Raw genomic sequence first — 10316 nt, forward strand, 5'->3', positions numbered from 1 at the left:
CACACACATCACAGACACACATCACATCACACACATCACATCACATCACACACATCACAGACACACATCACATCACACACATCACATACACACATCACATCACACACACACACATCACACACACACATCACATCACATCGCATACACATATCACATCGCATACACACATCACATCACACACACACACATATCACACACACACATCACACACACATCACATCACATCACACACATCACAGACACATCACATCATATCACATCACATCACACACATCACATCACATCACACACACATATCACACACACACATCACACACACACACATCACACACACATCACACACACACATCACACACACATCACATCATATCACATCACATCACACACATCACATCACATCACACACATCACAGACACACATCACATCACATCACATCACACACATCACAGACACACATCACATCACACACACATCACATCACATATACACAATCACATCATATACACACATCACATTCACACACATCACATCACATACACACTCATCACATGCACACACATCATGTCACTTACACACATCACATACACACACATCTCATCACATACACACATCACATACACACATCACATACACATCACGTCACATACACACACATCACATCACATACACACACATCACATACACACGTCACATACATACACACTTTACATACACACACATCACATACACACACATCACATCATATACACACTCATCACATACACACACATCACATACACATGTCACATACATACATCATATACATATATATCACATCATATACACACACATCACATCACATAAACATACATCACACACACACACAAAATAAAACTAAAATCTTAAATATTCAGGGACTGGAGAGATGGCTCAGTGGTTATAAGCCCTGGCTTTTGGAGGACCCAGGCTCACTTCCCGGAACCATACGGCATCTGACACGGTAAGTGATTCTTAGGGAAGCCAGTGCCTTCTTCTAACCTCCACAGGCACCAGGCAGGCACGTGATACACAGATGCACATGAAGGCAAAACGCTTATACACGTAAAAGAAAATAAATAAATCTTTACAATTTTTAAATTAAAATATTTAACAAAACACTAGTAAATAAAATCTGGTGGCCTGTTCAAATGGTTGTCCATCATGGCTAACTGAACTTTACCTTAGGAACACGAGATCCACCAACATCAGAAAACCAACCAGCCCAACGGGGGAGGGGACCACCCAGCCCAACATATGGGTGTGGAGAAAGTGGTTGCTATAGCTCAACACCCTTTCACAACAAAACCTCAGGGACACTGGGGATAGGGGCGGGGCACTGAGGAAAGCCGACAGCTGACGTCAAACTGGGGGCAAAGGGCAAAGCCTTTCCTACAACGGCCAGGAGCCAGGCAAGGGTGCCTGCGTTCCCCATTCTGTTCAACATTGCACTTGAAGTTCTAGCCATGGGTATTAACCAAGAAAAGAAAAATGGAAGGCCTAAAGCAAATGAAACTTGAAGGGAAGGGGTAAGGCTAACTGTTTGCAGATGGCGTGATTTTGTAGCTCAAATATTTCCAAAGAATGCATAAGAAAACTACTAGAGCTAAGAAATGCCTTCAGGAAACAATTTTATTTTATGTGTAAAAAGTGGCACTGCAGCACACAAGGTCAGCATCATGTCTACCCGCCAGCAGGGACACACCTGAAAAAGAAGTCAAAAGCACGATCCTGTTTACCACAACAGCCAGGAGTTAAATGCTCAGAGAACTGACCCCCTGGGCACCAGCCACACACATGATGCAAAGCACACACACACACACACACACACACACACACACACACACACACCCCAGAATATATAAAGAGCTCTTACAATCCAATAACAACAGAAGCAATCCAATTTTAAAAAGGCAAATGTTATGAGTAGACACTTCCTTAAGGAGAACTAGTATCATCACTGGTCATTAGAGAAACACAAAGCAAAGCCACAGTGGAAATCACCCAGTGTCAACCATGAGTCACTTAAGTCAACAAGAAGGAATACCCAGGAAGCCAGGCAATAGTGGTGCACATCTTTAATCCCAGCACTTGGGAGGCAGAGGCAGGTGGATCTCTGTGAGTTCAAGGCCAGCCTCGTCTACAGAGGGAGTCCAGGACTGCCAGGGCCACACAGAGAAACCCTGTTTCAAAAACAAACAAACAAACAAACAAACAAAAACAATCAAGCAAAAATGCATACCAAAGAAAAGAACAGAGGTTGGGGTTTTGGAGGAACCAGACCTCCAGCCATGGGGTGAAAGTTTCTCTGGTTGGTGTGCAAACCACTTTTACAGTGCTCCAAAAGCTTCCAGAGTGCAGGTGACCCAGCAAGGCAACTCTTTTTGAATTTAAGAAAAAAAAAAAAATTGAAAAAAGAAGAAAAAAAAAAAATCAGAGCTGGCAATCCGGCAGATTTCCATGCATGCTCACACCAGCGTTTAATCGACAGCAGCCCAAAGTTGGAAACAGCTCAGATGTGTGTGAGAAAAACTTGGTCCATCAGCCAGTGGTGGATCAGTCAGCCTTAGGAAGGACAACACGCCATGACATGGGTGGACATGGAGCACATGGCCTTGAGAGAAAGAAAGCAGAGGCAACACACAGCTGCCTTCGCCAGGTCCTCAGGATGACGGACGCACAGGGAGAAAGAAGACAGTGGAAAGAGGCTGGGGAGGGAGTCGGGGGCTAAATGGGGACAGCTCTGAGCTGGGAAAATGAGAGCGTTCTCGACTGGCAGTCGTGGCTGTGCCACGCTGGGAGTGTCCACAGGAAGACAGTTTCAACAGTAGCACGTGGCATGCCCTTTACCGCCATTTAAAGATGGAGGCGCATGGTCACGCAGACAGAGGCTCAGTGGGGAAAGTGCTGGGCGTGCAAACACAGGGCCCTGGATTTGATCTCCACATAGAAGCGGGGCATGGGAGCGACCACCTGCTGTTCCAGCACTGGGGAGTGGGAGACAGGACGGTTCTGGGGACAGTCTAACCAGCCAGAGGAAGACCCTGCCTCAAAAACTACTGCGGAGAGTTATGGAGAAAGACACAGACATGGCCTCCACATGCACATACATGTTTACACACATGCACACACGCACAGGAGGCTGATGGCTAGCTACCTCTCATCCCCAGAAGTTATGTGCCGGTTGCTTCACAGCCACAAACCAGCATCGGACCGGAAACGCACAGGCCAGGCCTGTAGAGGAAGATGCCCGGCCAGGGACAGCAATGCTTAACAACAGGGACATGGGCTCTGTTAGGTCCGGGGCCCTGCTGCATGGGCTGTGAGGTCAGGTCCTTACGTAGAGAGTAGGGGGACAAGTGAGGGTCATGGGACAATCCAAGGCGACCAGAGAACCTCACAGCTGGGGCCCAGCAAGGAGCTCACCTCCACGAAGGCTGGCTCCAGGGAAAAGGCCTGAACGTCAGGAGGTTCTGCCAGCGCCTCCCACAGCTCCCCACCCCACTCCACCCATAGGCTTCATTCTCCAGCCCCACACGAATCCGGGGTACCAAGATACAGACCTGTAAACACAGACTCCCTGCAGGTGCCCAGAGCAGGCAGGGATGCTCACACGCTCCCACACGTATTCACGACCCCACACAGGCACCCGTGTGCTGTGTGCAGACTACAAGCTTGCAAACATGCCTGCATGCCCTCACACACGTGGTCATCCACCCACATGTATTCACACCGCCCAAAACAACCCGAGGCACGGCCTACCGTCCACGTGCCTCGCCGCTAACCAAACTAACCAGTTGGGACTTGCTTAATTGCTGTCAAGGGGAGGAGCCAGTGACAGCCAAGGAGGCCTGCCAGCATGTGGGTGGGTGACCTCCAGCCTCTTGCTGCTTGGTAACCAAACCCAAGCCTGGCCTCAGGAATGCTGGGCAGAGGAGAGAAAAGGGGGGGGGAACCCAAAAAATAAAAAACAAAAAACCCCGCCCACACCCTATAATTTAAACATGTCCTGTGGCACACAGCCTGCTCGGCCTTGCTGGTGCCAGGCCTCCCGTGGGCACGTGAAAGGCTGCTGGCCATGGCCATCAGGCAGGACACCCTGGCCTCCTGTCCTAGCTGCAGCCACACTCTGGCTTCCTCCTTGTTCTTCAAGTCTCGCCCACAGCTGGGCACTGCTGAGGCGCCCACGATGGCATCCCCCTGTTCTCTCCTCGTGCGCTGCAGCCTACTCAGGTCACCCAAGGACTCTATGCTGCTCCACAGCCACAGCCAGCCCTGAGGATGACACAGGGCTGGCAGTGACCTGCTCTGACCTCCAGCTGCTTCCTTTCCTGGCCCCCGAGACTCCTCAGGCTGACCTCAGGCAGAGGCTTTGCCTGCTGGTAGGCCTACCTACCTCTCCCCTCTTTACCTCCAATCTTTGCAATATTATTTCTGCTCTCACTACCTCCTGGCCCACTGTCAAAATCTCTGCTTCTGGGGTGCTGGCTGAAGCTCCTGGACCCTGCTGGCATCCTGAGTGGGGATCTGGGTGTGGGTCAACTCCCCGGGGAAGGACATCACAAGTGGCAGGGACTGGTGAATTTCTCAAATCTACTTACCCTCGGAGGTCAGGCCACATTTCGGCAAGAATAGGTTCATGGACCATGAGGGAGGGCTCTGTCATTACTTGTGGTTAATCCATGAAAGGGCTCTCAAGGTGAGCATGAAAGCACACACCCTTCCTCAAGGTCTACATGTCCCCTGGTGGCCCGTAATTGCCACCAACACTGTCCTTTCTGTGAGTTCTGGGATGAATCACATTCTTGCCTACCCCAGGGCCTTTGCACCGCCATCCCTCCAATTCCTTTCTCCACTGGGACATTGTCCTCTGGAATAATGGCCAGGAGGAAGAACCCCAAGCCTGCTTCTTCTATCCCCACAGGGCTGCCCACCTCTTTCCTGGACAGCTAGCTTTTTTAATTTAATTTTTTTATTGCATTCTTGGCTAACCATTGGGTTCAGGTCTTTAACCTCTTTAGTTATTCACTGTCACATTCCTACGACTGAGCACACCAAGGTGTTTGACAGACGGTGATAACATGAGAGAAGGAAGAAGGAGCCAAGCTAATGCCCCAGGTGGGCTGAGGGCTGTGTTTGTTATAGTCACTCATGCTGTTGTCACCATCCTGGTTTTGGTGGCAGGAGCACTGTGCTGGAGCAGAGGGTCCTGTGTTGAGCTGTTTCTATACTTTCTCCCAGGTCAGACCCTTCCTGTCTCACCTCCTGGGGGAGTGCGTCTTGCTGTGCTTGTCGCATGAGCAGGCTGCGAGGCCTCCATTCATTCTTCCTCCCCGAGTGTGTCCTGGCCAACTCTAACTTGTAAGTCACAGGGCTGCCTCTTCATCAGCTGAGCCCTCTAGTCTCTGGCTGCCTCTTGCTCACACGGGCCTGAGCAGGTGTGAGTGGATCTCACCTTCTCCTAGACGGTGCCAAGGGGCACTCAGACAGCCACCCCTCCCACCCCCACACAGGTGCCACAGGGCACTCAGAACAGTGGCACAGATGGCCACCCAATCTGAGGAAGCCTTTCATCACGTTGAGTTTTGAGAGCAGGCAATCATCCAGGGGCCTGGCACTTTTTTACACAGAGTGTGAAGGGTTTCACTGTGTCAGGCACACAGTTCTCAGAGCAAGGGGCCTGTGTGTGCATGTAGGATGGTGGGGAGCCCATGCTACCAGGCATCTCCTCAAGGCCACTGGGGCTCCCCTAAGCCATGCCCTAGCCCTACTCAGGCCACAAGTAGTTTATAATTACTTGTTGACCTGGCTCTGCTGACAGACATGATCAGCTGAACAGCCCTCTTTGGACCTCAGTTACTGGGCTCCATAGGGATGTCCTAACATCCTTTGCTTCTATAAGACAGACCCCCATTTCCTGCCTACCAGCCTCCAAGAAACTAACCATTTTCCATCTATTCACTTGGAGCTAACTCTCCCCACTCCCACCACTCCCAGCACAGAAAGAGGTGAGGGGCAGGAAGGGAGGGGCGAACCCTCAGGTCCTGCCCAGACAGGTCTCTGGGTAGATCTGATCTTCAAAGCAGAATAAACTTTGCACATACGCAGAGGTGACCCACCGCTTCCAGGGCCTGGCTTCCTCGTCCTCCCCAGATATCTGGACAAATAACTCTTTCCACCCGATGGAGAGCTAACCCTCCAGGGAGCCCCAGAAATTCAGAGGCCTGTGACGCCCCGGTCACCTGGATGTAGTCTGGGCAAGGCCACCACCTCTGTCCACAGTCATAGTTCTGTTTTCTTGTCTGTTCAAATGATGTGTTTTCCTTGTATTCCGTCTCTGTCTCTCCTCCTCTTCATGCCTGGCTGGCTACCCTTCTTACCACAGCAAACTCACAGGCTACACCAAGTAGTTGTTTGTCCCTGCGTGCCATGGAAAATGAGGAAGGGACAGTTGGACCCTCCTCTGTGGGGAAGAGATAGTCTTGCATTAAAGAGGGACAGAAGGGCACAGGGGGAGTGAGGCCCAGGGCTGTAAGCCCATGTCATCTGCGTGATCCCAGGTTCCCGGAATGATGGATGACACTCATAGGTAAGGACGCCAAGAGACCAGCCCTGCTCAGTCAGGGATGTCTACCAATCTCGTCTTGAAAAGTTTTGTTTTGTTTTGTTTTTTTCTTCTCACATTCACTGTTCCCTGAGCTCATTCCCTGCTGTATGTGGTAGGTAGAACACGGCAGCCACCATTCTATCCCCAACCCCTGAAGCCTGTTAAGGAGGTGGAAGAGCAGGGGATGATCTCGGTCAGTGGAATTCATGGGGACCTGGGGGTGGCAGGTGCAAGGGTGACCTACACCCTGCCCAGTGATGTGTGGTCACACTGCTCTCAGGAGCAGCACTACGGATGTGACAGGAGCTGTTTGACAATGGTCAGTGACAGCTATTGAGGATTTAAGTACCTAAAGTCACAAGGTCACGCATCGGCTTGAAATGTGAGTGCCACAGTCAGAAGGCTACACTCTCCAGTTGCCCTGCGCTCTTTTCCTACCCTGTGTACCCTGGTCACCACCTGTTCCTTGTGCCCATGATGGAGACAGCCCCCTCCAGAGTACTTGCACCATGGGAGCTGCCTAGCATTGCTGGATGGCTCTGTCGATTGTCTAGGCGTTGGAAAGTGCCCGAGAAAACATTGGCAGTGTAGATTAAATTGGAAGTTTATCGCACATAGCTTTCGGACCATGACCAGCCCAGAGCGTCGGTGAACTATTTATTCAGGAACCACCGAACCCGGCTAGCGGCAGCTCCTGCTCTTGCTGAATGAGCCAGGATCCAAGCCCTGCCCTGGTCCATGTGCATTGTTAAGATGGAGGTGTGACACACCTAGGTGGACAAGAATGTGACCAGCCTACCCACCTCTCCTCAGAAATGGTCTCGGAAGCTGGCCGTGATCCAGTGGCCAGGTCAGCGAGACCGAGACCATTCCCAGAGGGCATTGCACGTTTGACTATTCTCTGCACATTTGGCTTACAGGAGGGTTTCTTGTCACAGTGGGTCGTGATCTGGCATGGCTCACCAGAGGTGATTCCAGGGCACACGCGGCAAGCAGCGCATCATTGGCACGCAGATCAGTAACGTGTGCCCCCAGATCAAGGCCAAGGCCCAGAGATCTGACTGCCCCGCCTTCCTAGCACACCCAGTCCATGGCAGGCACCTTCTTGCGACCCCACGGACAGATTTCTCATCTCCAAAAATGACAGCCATGTCCGTGTGTCTGGCTTCGCTTCTCTCCTGAACTCACGGAGGTGAGATTCCTCCATCTTGCTGCAGGCAGCTTTGACTGTCCATTCTCTGTTGGGTAATGTTCCACAGGGCATCCGGGTACCCTAGAGCACAACTTTAATGCCAACTATGGCGAGGAGGGTGGATCTCTGTGAGTTCAAGGCTAGCCCGGTCTGCAGAATGAGCTCCGGGCCAGCCAGGGCTACATCGTAAAACCCTGTCCCGGGAAAACTAAAATCAAACAAAAATGTCATGGTGCACACGTCCTTCAGCTCATTTTCTTGCTCTGTTGACAAGGAGCATCTGAGTGGCTTCCGGTAGTAGGGCGGCCACACCAAATGTCACCAGAAGCAATGGAGTGACTGTCTCTGGATGAACGTGAATGAAGATTTGCCCAAGGAATGTTCCCAAAGGGACTACTGGGTCTGGGTGATCTTGGACCTACCTTTAGCAGAGCCAGCAAAAACATGTCCTAGAGGTAAGTGTGCGCACATGAGTGAGGCCAGAGGTCAGCTATGGATGCTGTCCCTCAGACACTGTCTACCTTCTGTTTTGAGGTAGGGCCTCTCACTAGCCTGGAGCTTGTCACTAAGCCTCACTGGATGTCCAGAGAGCCCCAGGGATCCTCTCGTCCCCGCCTCTCCAGTGCTAGCATCAAAAGCGCAGGCCACCGTGCCTGACATTTCATGAGTTCTGGGGACCAAACTCAGGTCCTCATGTTTGTGCTTTATCGACTGAGCTGTGTCCCTCCTCCCCTGACCCCTAACTCCATGTCCTAAGGTTTTAGGGTAGATGTGACAGACACTCTGCCCGCCCCCCAGCACTGTCATTTGCTTTTCCTTTAGTCACTCTGAGAGTGTCCGTGTGGTAACTCACCAGGCAGCCATAACACCCAGCACCTTGTCACACGTTCCTCGCCGAGCACACTGTCCTCCTTAGCAGAAAGGCCACACCTACAGAGTGGCTTGTTTTAAAGATGGCAGATATGAGGGGGCCCTTCTGAGACTGTATTCCTGCTGTCTGGCGGCAGGTCCTGCCCCAACCCTGGATTATGTTCTTGCTTTCCCCACTGAAGTCACTTCAGGCGCGGGTTTTCTTTACTGCCCTGGGGTGGGGACCTTATAAACATTTCCTGTGGTCCTCGGCATATCCTGTGCACTACTTAAGAAAGAATTAGCAGTGGGTCTGGTGGCACAGGCCTGCCATCCCAGCTGTGGGAGAGGCTGAGGCAGGAGGATCACTAGTTCAAGGCCAGCCTGGGCAACTTAGTGAGACCCTGTTTCTAAACAAACAGTAAACAGTGGGCAGAAGGGCTTTGCTTAACCCATCCCTGACTCTGGCTTCCATCTGTACAGATACTCACAGGAAACCATCATCCCCATAGCCGCTTACATAGTGACTGGCACCCTTTGGTTTCTTCCCAAACCCTTCTCATTTGGATCCATGATCTGTCAGCAACTGAGCTTCACACAGGCTGCAGGCAGAGGGGCTGCCCCTCTCCAGGCAGGGCACACAGTTGGCTCCACCTCTTTTGTTGAAGGACCCTGCCATATGCTGGTCATTACAGGTGACCTGTGTCTGTGGGTCTTTGTTCTTGTGGGCAAGATGAATGCTGAGCCTCAAAGTTATTGTGTAGAGGAGGAGGACCTGAGGATAGCTATGAACTCCTGATCCTCCGATTTTCCTGTTTCTACTTCCTGGGTGCTGGGATGCCAGGCATGTGCCATCACATCCAGTTTTGTGCAGGGCTGGGGATGGAACCCAGGCCTCTATGCTTGCTACGTAAGCACTCTTCCATTCTCCTGCCTCCGGAGTCCCAGGCTGGCAGGTATGTACCTGTCCCTCCCTGTCTTTGTTCTTTGTCATAAAGATGGCTTATCTGCTCTTGGCTCTTCGGAATTTCCCCTGGAGTTAGGCACCCCTTCATCAGGGTCCTGCAAGAGGGACTTCTTCAGAAAAATACTGGAAAAGAAGCAGAGTGCATCCACAAAGCCATCGCTTTGTTCAGCTAGGGCTATTACGATTCTCCGGGATGCCGTGTCGAGACCTGGGGATGAGGAGCTGAGTGGGTCTGTGCTGGCTGAGCTCAGGAGCAGATCCTTGCCTAGTCCATTCCATTAGTTGTGGATGGAAACCCAGAAGGCAGAAACCACGGGTCCAAGCCTGCATAAGTAAAGCTCACTCATCCACAGACATTGCTGAGCATCTACCGTGTGCCAGGATCCACCGTATCCATCATGCCACTATCCTTGTCCCCAACCTCCCACATATGCCCCAGCTGCCACAGGCTAGGAGTTGAGGGGCATAAGAAATAGGGAATCTTCAGGCTAGAAGAGGAGCACATGCAAAGATCTCGGCACATGAGAGGACCTGGTGCATGCACATGGGGACCTCAAGAATGTCCTTGAGACCAGAGTGGAAGGAGACAGCAGGGGAGGTAGAAGGGCCAGTCCTGGAGGAGACACGTCAGCTCTCTGCCTATAGGTGCCAGGGCTGCCAGAGGCCAGGGGAGAAATGGGAAAGC

General features: G+C 51.6%; 1 long non-coding RNA gene across 1 annotated transcript; it reads right to left on the reverse strand.

Moving 5' to 3' along the window:
• Positions 1-1630: 1630 nt before the first annotated feature.
• Positions 1631-3727, reverse strand: LOC132654042 (uncharacterized). Its single transcript, XR_009591770.1, has 3 exons — positions 3580-3727; positions 3174-3351; positions 1631-1721 (listed from the first exon to the last, which is right to left on the reverse strand). It is a non-coding gene; the product is annotated as an uncharacterized LOC132654042 (long non-coding RNA).
• Positions 3728-10316: the final 6589 nt, after the last annotated feature.

This window comes from Meriones unguiculatus, chromosome 1 (genome assembly GCF_030254825.1).
Source record: "Meriones unguiculatus strain TT.TT164.6M chromosome 1, Bangor_MerUng_6.1, whole genome shotgun sequence".
In the NCBI taxonomy this organism is placed as follows: domain Eukaryota; kingdom Metazoa; phylum Chordata; class Mammalia; order Rodentia; family Muridae; genus Meriones; species Meriones unguiculatus.